The sequence below is a fragment of the Camelus dromedarius genome, chromosome 2, assembly GCF_036321535.1.
Source record: "Camelus dromedarius isolate mCamDro1 chromosome 2, mCamDro1.pat, whole genome shotgun sequence".
NCBI classification, from domain to species: domain Eukaryota; kingdom Metazoa; phylum Chordata; class Mammalia; order Artiodactyla; family Camelidae; genus Camelus; species Camelus dromedarius.
In genome coordinates this window covers 14,748,175-14,763,774 of record NC_087437.1, presented here as the reverse complement: position 1 = coordinate 14,763,774, position 15,600 = coordinate 14,748,175, and the positions used below count along the sequence as shown (strand labels likewise).

The following is a 15,600-nucleotide window of genomic DNA, read 5'->3' as shown; positions in this document are numbered from 1 at the left end:
AGAATTCAGAATTAACAGCAGGTCTTCTGGGCTGAACTTTCTGAACCTGGCATGAGCTGACTCTTCCAGAAACAGAACCCTCTGCCTGCTGTAGTCTCGAGGTAGGCCAGTGACTGAACTCCTAATCTTGGCTGATTACCTCGGATCCAGAGGCTGTCAGCAAACCACGGTAGAGGAAAATGCTCTACTACATTGATGTCTGTGTGTTGAGATGACAGATAACATGATGAAGAAATATTAGAAGCAGCAGAGCTGGGTTAGGGTATTTTATTTGCCCGGTGACCTTTGTCAATTCACCTCCCTCCTCTGTGTCTCAGTTCCTTCATCTGTAATATTTTAACCAGGAGTATTCGCCTCCTGGGGAATTGTGAGGAGTCAGTGAGGCCGTGGATGCAGAAGTGCCTCACACCCAGCTGTGCTGGATCAGAGAAGAAAAAATGAAGGTATCAGAGCTAAGGGAACGTGGACTGAAATTTTGACTCCACTACTTCTTTTTTCCAAAAAAAAAAAATCCAGATTTACTCAGCAGACATTTTAATTAAGAAATCCTATCAATCAGGACCACCACAATTTCAGATACCCCGGTGTGAAGTTTATGTCAATAGCCACATCTGGAGGATGAACAAACTGTTGAATCTTCAAAAAAAAAAAAAAAAAACAAAAACCAAAACTTTAGCTTCCACTACTTCTTTTTTAAAAGTCGACATCTGTGTTCATTACGAAGCAGTCATCACCCAAAGTCTGGCTACCATCCATGACCATACACTTGACCCCCTTCACCAATTTTGTACCCCCAACCCCCTCAACCACCCTCCCCTCTGGTAACCACCAATCTATTCTCTGTGACTATCAGGTTTTTTTTTTTTTAACATTTTTTTATTTAGTTACAGTCATTTTACAATATTGTGTCAAATTCCAGTGCAGAGCACAATTTTTCAGTTATACATGAACATACATATATTCGTTGTTACATTTTGTTTTCTCTGTGAGCTACCACAAGATCTTGTATATATTTCCCTGTGCTGTACAGTGTTTTTGTTTTGTTTTGTTTGTTTGTTTAGCTTCCACATATGAGTGAAATCTTGATTTTTTTTGTCTTTCACCTTCTGACTTATTTCACTTGACTCCACTATTTATTATAACAGCTACCATGTGTTCAGTAATTACTAAGTACCAGGCTCTGAGGATTACCTTTTAAAATCCTTGCAACAACTCAGCATGGATGGAGAGATGATTATTATTATCCTTACTTTACAAATGAGGCGACAGAGGCACAGAGAGGCTAAGTAACTTACCCAAGGCCTCCCAGCTAAGTGGGGAAGCCAAGCTATCTGATTCCAGAGCCTCTACTTTCTAGCTATGTGAGTTAAGACAAGCCCAGTAATCTTCCTGCGACTCAATTTCTGATCTGTAAAACTGGTAAATCTTTGAGAAGACTGTGTCTCCCCAGAAGTTATTGAAGTCCTAACACTTGGTGCCTGTGAAGGTGACCTTATTTGGAAATACGGTTTAGATCAAGTTAAGATGAGGTCATTAGGATGAGGAATTTGGACACAGAGACAGACACACAGGGCAAATGCCATCTGAACACGAAGGCAGAGATCCGGGTGATACACCAACAAGCCAAGGAATGCCAAATATTGCCTGCAAACCACCGGAAGCTAGGGGAGAGGCTTGGAACAGATTCACCCTCACAGCCCTCAGAAGGAACCCGCCCTACCGACACCTTAGTTTTGGACATCTAGCCTCCAGAACTGTAAGAGAATACATTTCTGTTGTTTTCAGCCACCCTGTTTGCGGCATTTGGTTACGGCATCTCCAGGGAACTAACAGCTCGGAGCATGGTACCTGTGTGTTCATTTACTTTGCAGTGCGTCTCTGGGTCTCTGGGTGTACACGGCAGTCTGCCTCTGAGCGTGCCGGGTGCTCTGCATGTGTGCAGCCCCGTGGCCTAACTATACACAGAGTCAGCCTAACACAACATTAGGAGGTGGACCAAGGTCAGCTTTTGGGGGTCCCACCTGCCTTTTGTGCTCCCCTGGCTTAAGCTCCCACTGCTCTTGTGCTACCCGGAGCAGGGCAGAATGTCTTCAATAAACTCATTCAGAAGAAGGTGCTAGTGAATATTTTGTCTCTTCCAAATGAATTAGCCACACAGAAAGGTGAAATCTCAGAACCTTGGTGCCTGGTTGGAAAAGATTTTAGGTCAAGACCTCTCAGCATCCCTTCCCCGCAAAACCATCTGCAAGTCCTACAGACCCGGCACCCCATCCATACATGCTGCTGGGATCAAGGGACACTTTCTAGTGGAGAAGGTGATTTAAGCAGCCTGGCTAAGCCCCTCAAGCCTTCAGGGAAATCAGGACAGCCTCGGAGAGCATTTGGAAATGGAGAGGCAGGAGGACCTTGTGACCCCAAGAGATTCATTGTTAAAGTTTAGAGAACAATTAGAGTTGGAATGAGCTCACCCAGCAGCAGCCAGGGGCCCTGCCCTGCACTGTTCTTCAGGAACCCGAGAAGCAGGATTCCCTCAGGTTGATTTCCACGAAAGGAAAAGAAATTCCCAAACAGAAAGATCAGCGGGGAGGGTACAGCTCAGTGGTAGAGCACGTGCTTAACGTGCAGAAGGTCCTGGGTTCAATGCCCAGTACCTCCATTAAAATAAAAATAAATAAATGAATAAACCTAATTACCTCCCTCAAAAACAAACAAACATAAATAAAATTAAAAAATAAACAAAAGATCCAAACAGAAAAGTCATCACAGCTGTTTACAACAGGGTGAGAGCAATGATCTGTTGGTGTCCCCTGTTCCTGATACCTATTAGGGCAAAACAAACCACCTGTATAAGTTACCTATTGCCGTTAACAAATTACCCTAAATTTAGCAGCTTGGAATAACATTCACTGTCTCACAGTTTCTGGGGGTCACCTTACCTGGGCGGTTCTGGATCAGGGTCCTTCATGAGGTTGCATTCGAACTGTCGGCTGAGGCTGCAGTCTTCCGAAGGCACCGCTGGGGCTGGTGCATTTGCCCCCAAGTTGGCTCCCTCGTGTGGCTTTTGGTAGGAGTCCTTGGTTTCTTGTTCCCTGTTGTCTAGAAACCTCAGTTCCTCACCACATAGGTGTAGGGTGACCAGTCATTTTTATTTGCCCAGGACTGAGGAGGCTCTCAGGATGTGAGACTTTCTGTCTAAAGCCAGGAAAGTCCTGGGCAACCTGGCGACGAGTTGTCAACTTCTCTCCCAGCAGGTTGCTCACAGTGTGAAGAGTGATCTGAGAGAGTGGCCAAGACAGGGGCCACAGGCCTTTGATGATCTAATCTTGGAAGTAACGTGCCATGCCTCAATCTGCTGTATTCTGTCGGTCACACAGACCAGCCTTGGTACCATGTGCCAAGCAAATATAAAGGTGTAAATATCAGGAGAGGGCCATCAGTGGAGCCATCTTGGAGGCAGGCTACCATTACCCTGAAACTCAGTGGTTTAAAGCAACCACCGTGTTAGTATCTCTCATGAGTCTGTGGGTTAACAGGGCTCAGCTGGGTGGTTCTTCTTCCCCCACATGATGTCTGTTGAAGCTGCAGTCACTGGGGCTCAATTGGGCTGGAATCCCAGATGACTCATTCCCATGGCTGGCAGTTCACGCTTGCTGTTGGCTAAGAGCTTGGTGGAGGCTGCAAATAGGAGAGTCTTGATTCTCCTCCATGTGACCTTTCCACATGGCTTGAGCTAGATTCTGCAAGGGAACATCCCAAGAACAAGCTTGTAAGAGAAAGGAAACAGACGCTACCAAATTGCCTAAGACTTGAGATCAGAAGTCCTTGAACATCTTATACTGCATTCCATTGGCCAAGGCAGTCATAGGGACAGCATAGATTTAAGGAAAGGGGAAATAAATCATGCTTCTAGATGTGAGGAACAGCATATGTTTATAGCGAGGGAAGGAATTACTAGAGGTTACCACCCTCCTTAATGGGGGCTACCACTCCCTAAAGATTGTGCTACAGGGTCTCTCACTGGTGAATGTACAAAATGCCCACAGGCAGAGAGGCACTCTTTGATTCCTGAATCTATAATCCTGTTTTTATTTTTAAAAAAATATTTTTGAATTAAAAAAATTACACAAGTAACTACGTAATGATGTTCATTATAAGTAATTATAAAATATACAGATGAGCACAATAAAAAAAACTCTATAATTCTAGCACCTAAAGACAATACTATATAATTTTGGTACATAGCATCCTTGAATTCATTCTATGAAAAAATAATTTAAAAAATAAACTTATTTTACAAAAATGGAACCACTCTGTACCTACTGTTTTTGAACCTGCCATATTCTCTTAAAGCTGCATTGTGAATATCTTTCTGTGACAGTTTAATATAGTGCGACCTCAGTTTAAGAGTTGAATAGTATTTCATTGTATATCTACCAACCAAGATTCTTGATTGCAACGCCAGAAACCAATTGTGGTTAACCTAATTAGCAAAAAGGGACATTTTTGGAAGGGTATGGAGCTACTTCTGTATAACAATCCACAAAACTTGGTGGAATCAATCACCATTTTGATGCACGTACATTCTGTGGGTCAGGAATTCTAACAGGACACAGCAGGGATGATGCCACAAAGTCTGAGGCCTCAGCTTGGAAAACTCAAACTAGGAGTGAGATGAAAGGCTGAGGTGGGGGGTAGGGTGATGAATCATCTGGAGGCTTCTTAAGGGGGAAGGTGTAGCTCAGTGGTAGAGTGCATGACTTGTGCCCAGCATGCACAAGGTCATGGGCTCAATCCCCAGTAACTCCAGTAAGTAAAAATAAATAAATAAATAAATAATTACCTCCTCCCTAGAAAACAAAACAAAACAAAACAAAACAAACCCCACAAAACATCTGGAGGCTTCTTCACACACATGTCTGGAGATTGTCTGGAGATTGGGCTGACAGGACTTGAACCTTGGGCTGAGCTGGGACTCTTGATCAGAGTGCCTATATATGGTCCCTCTACATAGCTGGGGCTTTCTCAGAGCGTGGTGGCCTCTGGCTAGTCAGATACTCACAAGGTGGCTCAGTGGCCCAGTAGCTGGTTTTCTAGCAGGCAGAAAGGAAGCTGCAGGGCCTTTCATGACTTGGCCCTGGAAGTCACTTCCACCGTAGTCCATTGATTGAAGTGGTCACAAACTTGCCCCGATTCAAGGGGAAGGGACATAGTCTTTGCTTCCCAATGGGAGGAGTATCAAAGAATTTGTGGTCATATTCTAAAATCACCATAATTAAGATTTGCTAAGCTGCTTTATCAAAGCAAGTTCAATTTAGAGTGATTTAATGAATACAGAGGTGTATTCATCTCTCGCACATACAGTTCCAAGTGAGTAGTCTAGGTCACTGAGGCAGCTGTGTCCCACCAGATACTTACCTCTATGCCGCCGGAATCTAGGCTCCACCACAAACATGCAATCTTGAAAAGCACTAACTGTCCCTGGGCCTTTGTGGGCAAACCTTAGATGGGAGCATCTTACTGGCCGCTCAGCTCACATGCTTGCACCTTGCCCTCCAGGGAGCAGGAAGTAGGCATATCTGCCTTCCTCCTGCTTCTCTAGTGGAAAGCAGGGGCGCTTCTTTCCTATCTCAGAATTTCCTCCTGAAAGAAAGGATGATCAGATGCTAGATACCCTAAAAGCAACAAATATCCAGTAGAATATGGATGTATAATATCCCACTGCCTATTGATAGACATTTGGATGGATAAGCTTCTATTGATAAGATGTTATTTACGCTGTTGGAAGGAACATTGAAACATCTTTGAATACTTGTAAGATATTTTTTCCCTTTAAGGTACATTCCAAGGAGTCATGTCATAGCTTATAATTTCTGTATCTAGTCCTACAGGATCCCACTAAAGAGGGCAACCTCCTCCTTTTCTTCAAGTCATGGTGGCAACTCAGCAATTTGTCTAAACTTGGGCGAAAGAATGAAGAGCTTCAGCACGTACTACCGATGATGTCCCAGGATTGAGTGTCCATGTGTCCGGATGATAACTCACTCTTGCTTATGGAGCATTGTGTGAAGGCTTTGCATATACTGTCTTGCTTAGTTTTCACATCACTCTGATCAGGAAAGCATTATCTTCACTTGATAGAGAAGCTTAGGCGCCAAGAGATTAGGTAATTTATCGAAAGCCTTAGAGCTGAAACAGTCCTTTGAACGATTTCCTCCCCCTTGGAACACTTGCTCTTAGGACACTCCCTCTCCTAGACCAGCTGCCATATTGTGGGAAGCCCAAGCCGCAAGAAGAGGCTTTGTATAGACCTTTCAGTCAACATCCCCATCTAAGCTCCCAGCTGCCCGCCAGCATCAGTTTCCAGCCACCTTAGTGAGCCAGCTTGGACTCTTGCCCAGCTCTTCAGCCCAGTTGAGCCCCCGGATGGCTGTGGCCCCAACCACCATCACACGGAGCAGAACTGCTCAGTTGAGCTCAGTCAATCCAAAGACTGGTGAGAACTAATAATAAAATAGTTTTTGTGTTAAGTCACTAAGTTTTGATAAGATTTGTTGCATAGCAGAGGGTAACCAAATAGGTGGGGAGCTACTCATTCTTGGATGAGTCCCAGCAGAGCGTGAAGAGGGGAACTGCTCTGGGGGAACTGGGGAAGGGGACCTTTGATGATCCTTGTGAGTTCAGTGCACTAGGCTGGGTCTGTGCATGACAGTTTTCCTTGTTTCCGTCCTCAGACGGGAAAAATTTCACTGAGTCACCAGTCTGGGAGGAGAATCTGTTTAAATGAGTTAACAGGAATCTGGCAATTTTCCCAAAGCAAATCATGTTGATTTTCACTACAAAGAAGGAATTGCTTAATGCTGTAAAAACTCACATAAATAGTCATAGCTTTATGACTGATTTGCTATATTTTCAAATTCCAAAAATGTAGCCATAATAACCATCATAAAAAAATCAACAGTGCTTGAAAATGCTTAAACATTGTGCACGGTTCCTGAGGATCATAAGAATGTCCTTATCTTTTGCAGTTCCACAGACCTGTGGGCAGGAAGTGGTGCCAATAAGACCTTTGGGTAGCCCCAGTTGGCATGTGGATCCCAAAGCAAAATTCAACTTCTCTCTCCCATTCAAAGAGCAGAAGAGGACACTCACAACAGGTCAGTAAGATGGTGGTCTTACTAATCGTAGGCATTTGCTTTCTATCCCTCACCTCTCAGTCCCTTCCAGTTGAGTGGTTTTCAAATCTAGGGGCATCAAAATCATTTGGGAGGTATGTAACAAATGCAAAATTCCAGGGTTCTTCCCACAAAGATGCCCACTCTGTAAGTCTGGATTGAGATACCAGTAGTTTTTAGCAAGAACCAGTTGATTCTTCCTTTGATGGGCCCCATAGCACATCTTGAAGAGCACTATAATCTCAGGTCTTTCCTAATAGCATAGAATAGAGGGAGGAGGGTATAGCTCAGTGGTAGAGTGCATGCTTAGCATGCACAAGGTCCTGGGTTCAATCGCCAGTACCTCCATTAAAAAATATATTTAAAAAAAGTAACAAATAAAAGCAAGATTTAAAAAAAAGCATGGGATAGAGATGGGGAGAGCCCTCTCTAAGCCAAAGCTTCAGAGAATAGGATGGGCCTTGGAAGGGGATCAAGATGGGATTTTTGGATTCTAAACCAGGAAGGATCAAACAAACCCATCTGGAGCAAATGGTTTTCAAACTGTGTTTCTTAGAACTCAAAGGGGTTTCTCAGACATGCTATCACCTCCACCCACTCTGGCAGCTTCTCTTTAACCTCTTTTACTATAGTAGGTTTCCAAGAAAGATCTCATTAGAAGAAAAGGTTTTAAAACTACTAAATTCTCTCCCTGCTTAAAGATAGCATCAGGCTGGTGAGGATGAGGAACAAGTAGACCCCTCATACCTTGGTGGTGAGAATGAAAAATGGTACAGCCACTGGAAAATAGTTTGGTGGTTCCTGAATAAGTTAAACAGAATTACCGTACGTGTTAGCCTGCTCAGGATGCTGTAACAAAATACCATAAATTGAGTGGCTTAAACAACAGATATTTATTTCTCACAGTTCCAGAGGCTGGAAGTATAAGATCAGGGCTAGGTTATTGGTGAGGACCCTCTTCCTGGCTTACAGATGACTGCCTCTTGCTCTGTCCTCACATGGGTGGGCAGGGATTGGGGGTTGGATGGGAGAACTCTGGTCTCTTCCTCTTCTTCCAAGGGCACTAATATCACCACAGGGGCCCCACCCTCATGACCTCATCTAAACTTAAATCACCTCACATATGCCCTACCTCCAAATACATCACACTGGAGGTTGGGGCTTCAACATATGAATTCTGGGAGGACACAGACATTCAGTTCATAACACCGTTTGACCCAGCAATTCTACTCCTGGGTATATACCCCAGAGAGTTGGAAACAGACACTCAAACAGATGCTTGTACACACACGCTCATTGACTCTCTGGCTATTTACAACAGCTCAAAGGTGGAAACAACCCAAATGTCCATCAACTGATGAATGGATTAAAGTGGCATATCTCTACAATGAAATACTACTTAGCCATAAAAAGGAATAAAGTACTGATACTTGAACCTTGAAAACATTATTGCTAAGTGAAAGAAGCCAGTCACAAAAGGCTGCATAATTATATGATTCCATTTATATGAAATATTCAGAATAGGCAAATCCATAGAGACAGAAGGCAGATTAGTGGTTGCCAGGGGCTAGGGAGTGGGGAATGGGGGGTGACTGCTTAATGGGTCAGGTATTTTTTTGGAGGGTAATGAAAATGCCCTGGAACTAGATAATGGCGATTGTCGCACCACATTGTGAATGTACTAAATGTCATTGATGGCAGGCTTTATGTTACACACATTTTACAGCAACAACAACAACAAAAATCCCAATCAACCGATCTAGAAGGACCATCTCATTTTTTTACTGAGAAGGAAGCTGAGGTCAGAAAAGAGGAAATGGCCACGTGAGGTCACCCAGCCTGTCAGAGGTAAAGCCAAGGCTGGTGACCCCCAGCCCACCACAGTAGGCTTCCTCTCTTCCGCAGTGTTCCTGATCCTCTACCCACAAGCCCTACTGAAAAAGCTAAGATCCAGGATCATGCTAAGGCCTGAGCTACACTTCACTCCATAATTTTTGCAGCCAAGCCCCCTGCTTCCCAAGCAAATGTCCACCTTGCCCACCCATAAACTGGGCCAGCCTTTCCTCTGGTATCTCCAGCATCCATTCCCTTCAAGAGTGTGGGGGAGAGGCAAACCCATTTCTAGCTTCTTCCTTGAGTAAATCTTCCTAAGAGCCTGGCTGCAGCTGCAAGCTTTCTGACGGGGTTGATAAGAGCTGGGTGGAGCAGATTCCTTACATTACAAACATTGCTTAGTTTCCCAAACTCCAGCTGAGCAGACAGTCTGGAGGAGCTAGTGGTGGGCTGGGTAGGATGACACCCAGCCATATGCATTTGTGCAGCTGGCTCTTCTGTCTGGCTGTTGGGCCATATGCACCTATCAAGTAGTAGGTGCTTAATAAAGATTCCAGGGCACAGTGGTTCCTGTCTCGGGGGTCATCTTGGGACTGTCGTCTTCATTCTAGTTAAAAGAGTTTAGGAAAAAGCCTCAGGTTCCTCAGTGCCCTTGAGTGTAAAAGACTCAGGGTAAGCTTGTACGTGAAGTGAGAGTCATTTATCGGGTCCCCATCTGAGGTGGAATTAATCATCATTCTGGGAGGTAACAGAAAGGGTGTAACTCATTTGCATTCGCATTACTGTGAACTTTTAGAGATCGAGTCTTCTGAGGAAATCCCTTCCGGGTCTCAAAAAATTACTAAGGCTTTTGTTCTGTCCCAGATCCTAATCTTTCCTTATATCTCTGAGTAATAGCCTCCAAACTGATCATGGATTTTTTAAAAAGTATTTTAAAAAAAGTATAAAAAGCAAAACACGCAAAACCATGCAAAAGGGCACTTGCAGGACCTAAGAAAGTTGGCTGTCTGGAGGTTTACTGAACTCAGCAGCTGAGAACTCCCACTGAGAAGGGAAACCTAGGTCTGCCCAGTTGTGTTCAGAACCTGCGTCAGCGTGGGAACGGGGCAGGCACATTCCCTCAGTCCTGACAAGGTGACTATCTTTGCTCAGATTATCTAACACCTTGAACTTGAACTTGGAGATTGGCTTCACTCAGCAGGGGTGAACGGAGACATGAAGGAAGACAGCAGAGCCGCAGTGGCTGCAGTTTCTAAATTGCCATTTGGGATAAAGCAGGAAAGGAGAGAATTGCTCCAATGCAGTGGTTTGGGGTGAGTATTTAGAACCTGAGGCTGGGGCTGACCTTGGTGGTTGTGTGCGATTTCCCTGCTGTGCGGACAGAGGCCTGGATGCAGACTTTCCTTTCCCAGGACAGAGAAGCTCAGAAACACTGTAGACCTCATTGCTAACTGGGGATTTCGAAGCGCACAACTCAGCTCAGTGCTCTGAGAAGTCCTGCAGAAGAGAAATCTGCTTTGCTGTTCTTTAACCCAGTGTTTCCCAGTTATTTGACCTCGGAATTTCTCCCTCACCCCATTTATAACACTTACTTATATCCTGTGAAAGCCAGGTTTCCAAGAAATGCGAGGAAATGCCTCTCTGTCCTGTGGAGTTGGTTCTGGCCCCTGATGCCCTACAGTGAGCAGTGACGGGGATATTCGGGCAGGACACACTGTGTTGGACCCTGCTGTGATAACGCAGGAAAGAGCACTGTGTGCTGTACCTGTCGGGCTCCCTCCCACACTAGGATGTTGTGATTCTGTCCTCACCGACCAGGATACGTGGATACTGACATTTACTGAGCTCCAGGTTCTAGGAGGGTTTCCTATGTCATCCATGTAATCTTCCCTCAACTCTGTTGTCCCCTTTTTACCAACGATGAAATTGAGTCTTTGAGAGGTTATATAAGGTAGTCACTCAGTTAAGTCTGTGGCAGAGCTAAGATTCAGGCTGAGGATTGTGGGACTCCGTGCTGGAATTCCCTCCTCGGACACTGATGGCAGGAATAGAAAATGGTGCAGCCACCGTGGAAAATAGCTCAGCAGTTCCTCCATAAGTCAGACAGAATTACCTTATGTCTTAGTCTGCACTTGGGCTGCTGTAACAAAATACTGTGGACCAGGTGGCTTCAACCACAGGCATCTACTTCTCAGAGCTCTGGAGGCTGGGGAGTCCCAGATCGGGGTTAGTGTTTGCCGAAGGCTGTCGGATGGCTGCCTCTCGCTGTGGCTCCCCTGTGCTGCGCCACTTCACTAACAAGTTGCATTTTCATGTCACTCTTTCCAGAGTGTCTGGTTCCCATGAGTTGTTGCCTCATGTGACATAGGACCTCTGAGCCTCAGTTTCCTTATCTGTAAAATAGGAGAATACTTTCATTTTCTTCCTTCTGATCTTTTTCTTCTTTTTCTTTTCCCCTCTCTTCTTTCCTCTTTCCTTCTCTCTTAATTTCTTTTCCCCCCCTTTTTAAACTGAAATACAGTCGGTATACAATGTTGTGTCAATTTCTGGTCTCCCTTAATTTCTTTCTCCTTCATTTTGTTTTTCCATTTTGTCATAAACCTCAACCTCCTGTATTAATTTTTCCCCAGAAGATCCTTGAAACTGCACCATTGGATACTCCCTAAAGTGGCTTGAGAAGCCCTGAGGATTTTTCAGTAATGGAGACCAGAAGAGGAGGTGGCTGCTGATTAATTCCATGTCAGCTGGGGCTTTCTGTGCTCTGCATCTAGAATAGGGCAGTTTCCAAGGTGACTGAAATGAGCGTGTGAGGATAAGGTGAGGGCCTGGAGTTACGAGCTGCCAAACTCGTAAACCACGCGGGCTTCCTCTGAGCCACTCGCCAAGCGATTTAACAACTGACTTGTGGCAAAGCGTTCCAACCCTATTTAATGATCAGTGCACCTATAAATAAGGTTGTAAGAACACTTTGGATGGATGTTAATGTACGGGTTCAGTCCAGAGTGACTAAACCTTGAGTTGTTTTGACCTCGGAGAGCCATCAGAAATCTGCTGCGAGGAACAATCCTGCGGTTGTCCGTGGTGATGTTTTGTTCCTGTTCATCATGTCCTCGGGTGTGTAATTTACTCACATGATAATAATGTGCTGCTTGGCACTTGCAGTTTACAGAGTGCCTTCACACACACGTTTTCATTCGATCCTGGCAAGACAGGCATTATTACTGAGGTTTAGGGGAGACAAGTAACTTGCCCCAGGACGTCCAGATCGTGGGGGTTGGAGGTAGGTAGGGTAGGGGAATGGGATTGGTGGTGGTGGTAGCAGAGTCCACATTTCAGATAAGGACTATGTTGCTTCCAAATTGATCGTCCTTTCTGATTCCACCAAATCCTATTTCTGGTTTAAAAGACTTGAAACAATCAGTGACTCTCCTGTCCTCCAAGGGGCCAGCATATCGTGGTCCAGCTCCCTAGTCTCTCCTTCGATTGCTTTGTACTAAAAGTAGGCTTGCCAGATTGAGCAAATAAAAATGTAAAACACCTCCTTCAATTTAAATTTCACTCCTCTCCCCTCCAAAAATTTCAGATAAACTCTTTTAGTATAAGGAATTCCCATGGTATTTGCCAACTGTAACTTAAAATACTTATCATTAAAACTTTTTTCCTTTAAAAAGTTAATATGAATGACTTACAGAAAATTTTGAAAAATCGGTTAAGCAAAAGGAAGGAAATAGAAATTACTCCTAATTTTACCATCAAGTAATATATAATGCTTTAATAGTAACTGTTAACATTTTGGTATATTTACTGTGACCTCTTTTCCCATGAATATCTTTGTATGCATAAATTTCTTTTTTAAAAATAAAAAAGGGGTTTACTGACATTACTACTTTAGACTTGCTTTTTTTTCACTGAATAATATGTCATGAACATCTTTCTGTGCCCTTATGTATTCTGTGATTTTTTTGGGCAGGGGAGGTTAATTAGGTTTATTTATTTATTTATTTTAAGGCGTGGGTATGGGGGACCTCCTGCATGCTAAGCACACACTGTAACACTGAGCTATATCCTCCGTACCTCTATTCTGTGATATTTAAATAACTGCACAGTCATCGATTGGATGGTGTGCCTTTATCTAATCCCCTATGGGCAAATCCAATGTTTTATTATTATAGGCTTGTCATGAGCAACCTTTACTAAGTTCTTCAGCACATCCCTGGGGTACATTTTTGGCACTAGAATTTCTAGGTCAAAGGATATGCAAAGTTTTAAGGTTTTTGTCACATATTGTCAAATTGTCCTCCAGAAAAAACTGTCCCAATTTACAATTTCACAAACAGTATCATCAGAAAGTGCCATTTCCTTGCATATTGTCAATATTGGGAATTATCTTTAAAAACAAAACAAAATGATAAAATAGCCACTCTGATTCTGAGCTTGCTCTGACTCCATAATCACATTCAACACTCTGTCCTTACAGAGTCCTACATGTGATGTCCTACACATAATGGTCTTACTTCTTTCCACTGAGCCTTCAATTCTACAAGAGGGGAGTAAATTGGATTCGGAACAGAAACTACTACCACTGTCCCATCACATGTCCTGTCAGACATCAGGAATCCATCCTGCCATTTTTTCTGCAGAGTTTCCACAGGGCTTCAGAATCTTATTCATCCCAGCCTTGCAGGCGGCAATTACTAATGTAAAGAAAGTGCTCCTTGGGGAACTTTCCCTCTATAGAAGAATGTAGTTAATAAACGGAGAAACTAATGATAATTAGAATGGCAATGATCATCAGCGGCTGTTTGCTTCAGGTTCCCCACTTGGAAGAAGAGAACACCATACGGAAATATTGCCAAAAATTTGAACCTCAACTTGATCAAGCTTCTAGATTCAACTACCAACTTGTGGGAAATAGAGAGAGTAGAGAAAATGTTAAACTACACTATGAACGTGTAATCAGTGAAATCCAGACTGTGGGAAACTGTATAGGTCAAATGACCTTTATTCTTGGGAAAAAAAAAAAAAAGCGTGGAGGGGAAATCTTTATAGATTAAAAGATACCTGAAAGACATATCAATCAATCACAGCATATGAACTTTACTTTAAATTTTTATCACCTTTATTTATTTTAATTATTTTATTCATTTTTTAAAGCTTTTTAACTTAACTCTAGTTGATTTACAATATGGTGTTTGTTTCAGGTATACAGCTTCAGATTCTTTTCTGTAATAGGTTATTACAAGATATTGAACATAGTTCCATATGCTATACAACAAATCCTTGTTTATCTATTTTATATATAGTGATGTGTATCTATTGATCCCAAATTCCTAATTTATCCCTCTCCCTCCACTTTCCTCTTTGGTAACTATAAGTTTGATTTACTTCACTTAGTATGATAATCTCTAGGTTCATCCATGTTGCTGCAAATGGCATTATTTCATTCTTTTTTATGGCTGAGTAATATTCCATTGTGCATGCACACACGCATACATGTTTGTATGTGTGCATACACACATACTACATCTTTATCCATTTATCTGTTGCACTTAGGTTGCGTCCATGTCTTGGCTATTGTGAATAGTGCTGCTATGAATATTGGGGTGCATGTTTCTTTCAAACTAGACTTTTTGTCTTTTCAGGAAATATGCTCAGGAGTGGAACTGCTGAATCATATGGAAGCTCTGTTATTAGTTTTTAAAGGAACCTCCATACTGTTGTCTATAGTGGTTGTACAAACTTACATTCCCACCAACAGTGTAAAAGATTCCCTTTTCTTCACAACCTATTCAGCATTTGTTATTTGTAGACTTTGTGAAGAGGACCATTCTGACTGGTTTGAAGTGATACCTTATTGTAGTTTTGATTTGCCTTTGTCTAATAATTAGTGATGCTGAGCATCATTTCAATGTGTCTGTTGGCCATCTCTATGTATTCTTTGGAGAAGTGTCTGTTTACGCCTTCTGCCCATTTTTTGATTTTTTTTGATATTGAGTTGTATGAACTGTTTGTATATTTTGGAAATAAAGCCCTTGTTGGTTGCATCATTTGCAAATATTTTCTCCAAGTCCATAGGTTGTCTTTTCATTTTGTTAATGGTTTCCTTTGCTGAACAATTCACAAATTTTAAATTATACACCATTCTGAATAATATGATGAAATCCCACACCATCCCACTCCGTCCTGCCTGAGATATAACTCATACCTTAGTCCACCGTTTCTGCCTGTTATTTGATTAGTAGCCTTCTAGGTTATCAGATCCACTGTCTTGGTTTTGCAGTGCTTGTGTTCAAGTAACCCTCATTTTACAAAGACCACATTCACATAACTTTTATTCCAGTATATTGTTATAATTGTTCTATTTTATTGTTGGTTATTGTTTTTAATCTCTTACTGTGCCCTACTTATAAATGAAGCTTTAGTATAGGTATTTATGTATATATCGGGAACAACATAGTATATATAGGATTCAGTGCTATCCAGTTTCAGGCATCCATTGGGGGTCTTATCATGTATCCCCTGCAGAAAAAGGGGGACTACTGATGGAGGAAATTGTTGGAGGTCTGGACAGAGACTGGCTGATGGTCGTTGTTTG

The 15,600-nt window shown here is 42.8% G+C and overlaps 1 long non-coding RNA gene across 2 annotated transcripts; it reads left to right on the top strand.

Moving 5' to 3' along the window:
• The first annotated feature begins 5,874 nt into the window (after nucleotides 1-5,874).
• LOC116148333 (uncharacterized) lies at nucleotides 5,875-15,049 on the top strand. 2 transcript variants are annotated; one of them, XR_010383039.1, is made up of 4 exons: nucleotides 5,875-6,493; nucleotides 7,026-7,154; nucleotides 10,158-10,318; nucleotides 13,483-15,049. It is a non-coding gene; the product is annotated as an uncharacterized LOC116148333 (long non-coding RNA). The 2 variants fall into 2 exon arrangements; XR_004131790.2 differs by lacking the exon at nucleotides 13,483-15,049 and adding an exon at nucleotides 11,636-12,838.
• The last annotated feature ends 551 nt before the right edge of the window (nucleotides 15,050-15,600 follow it).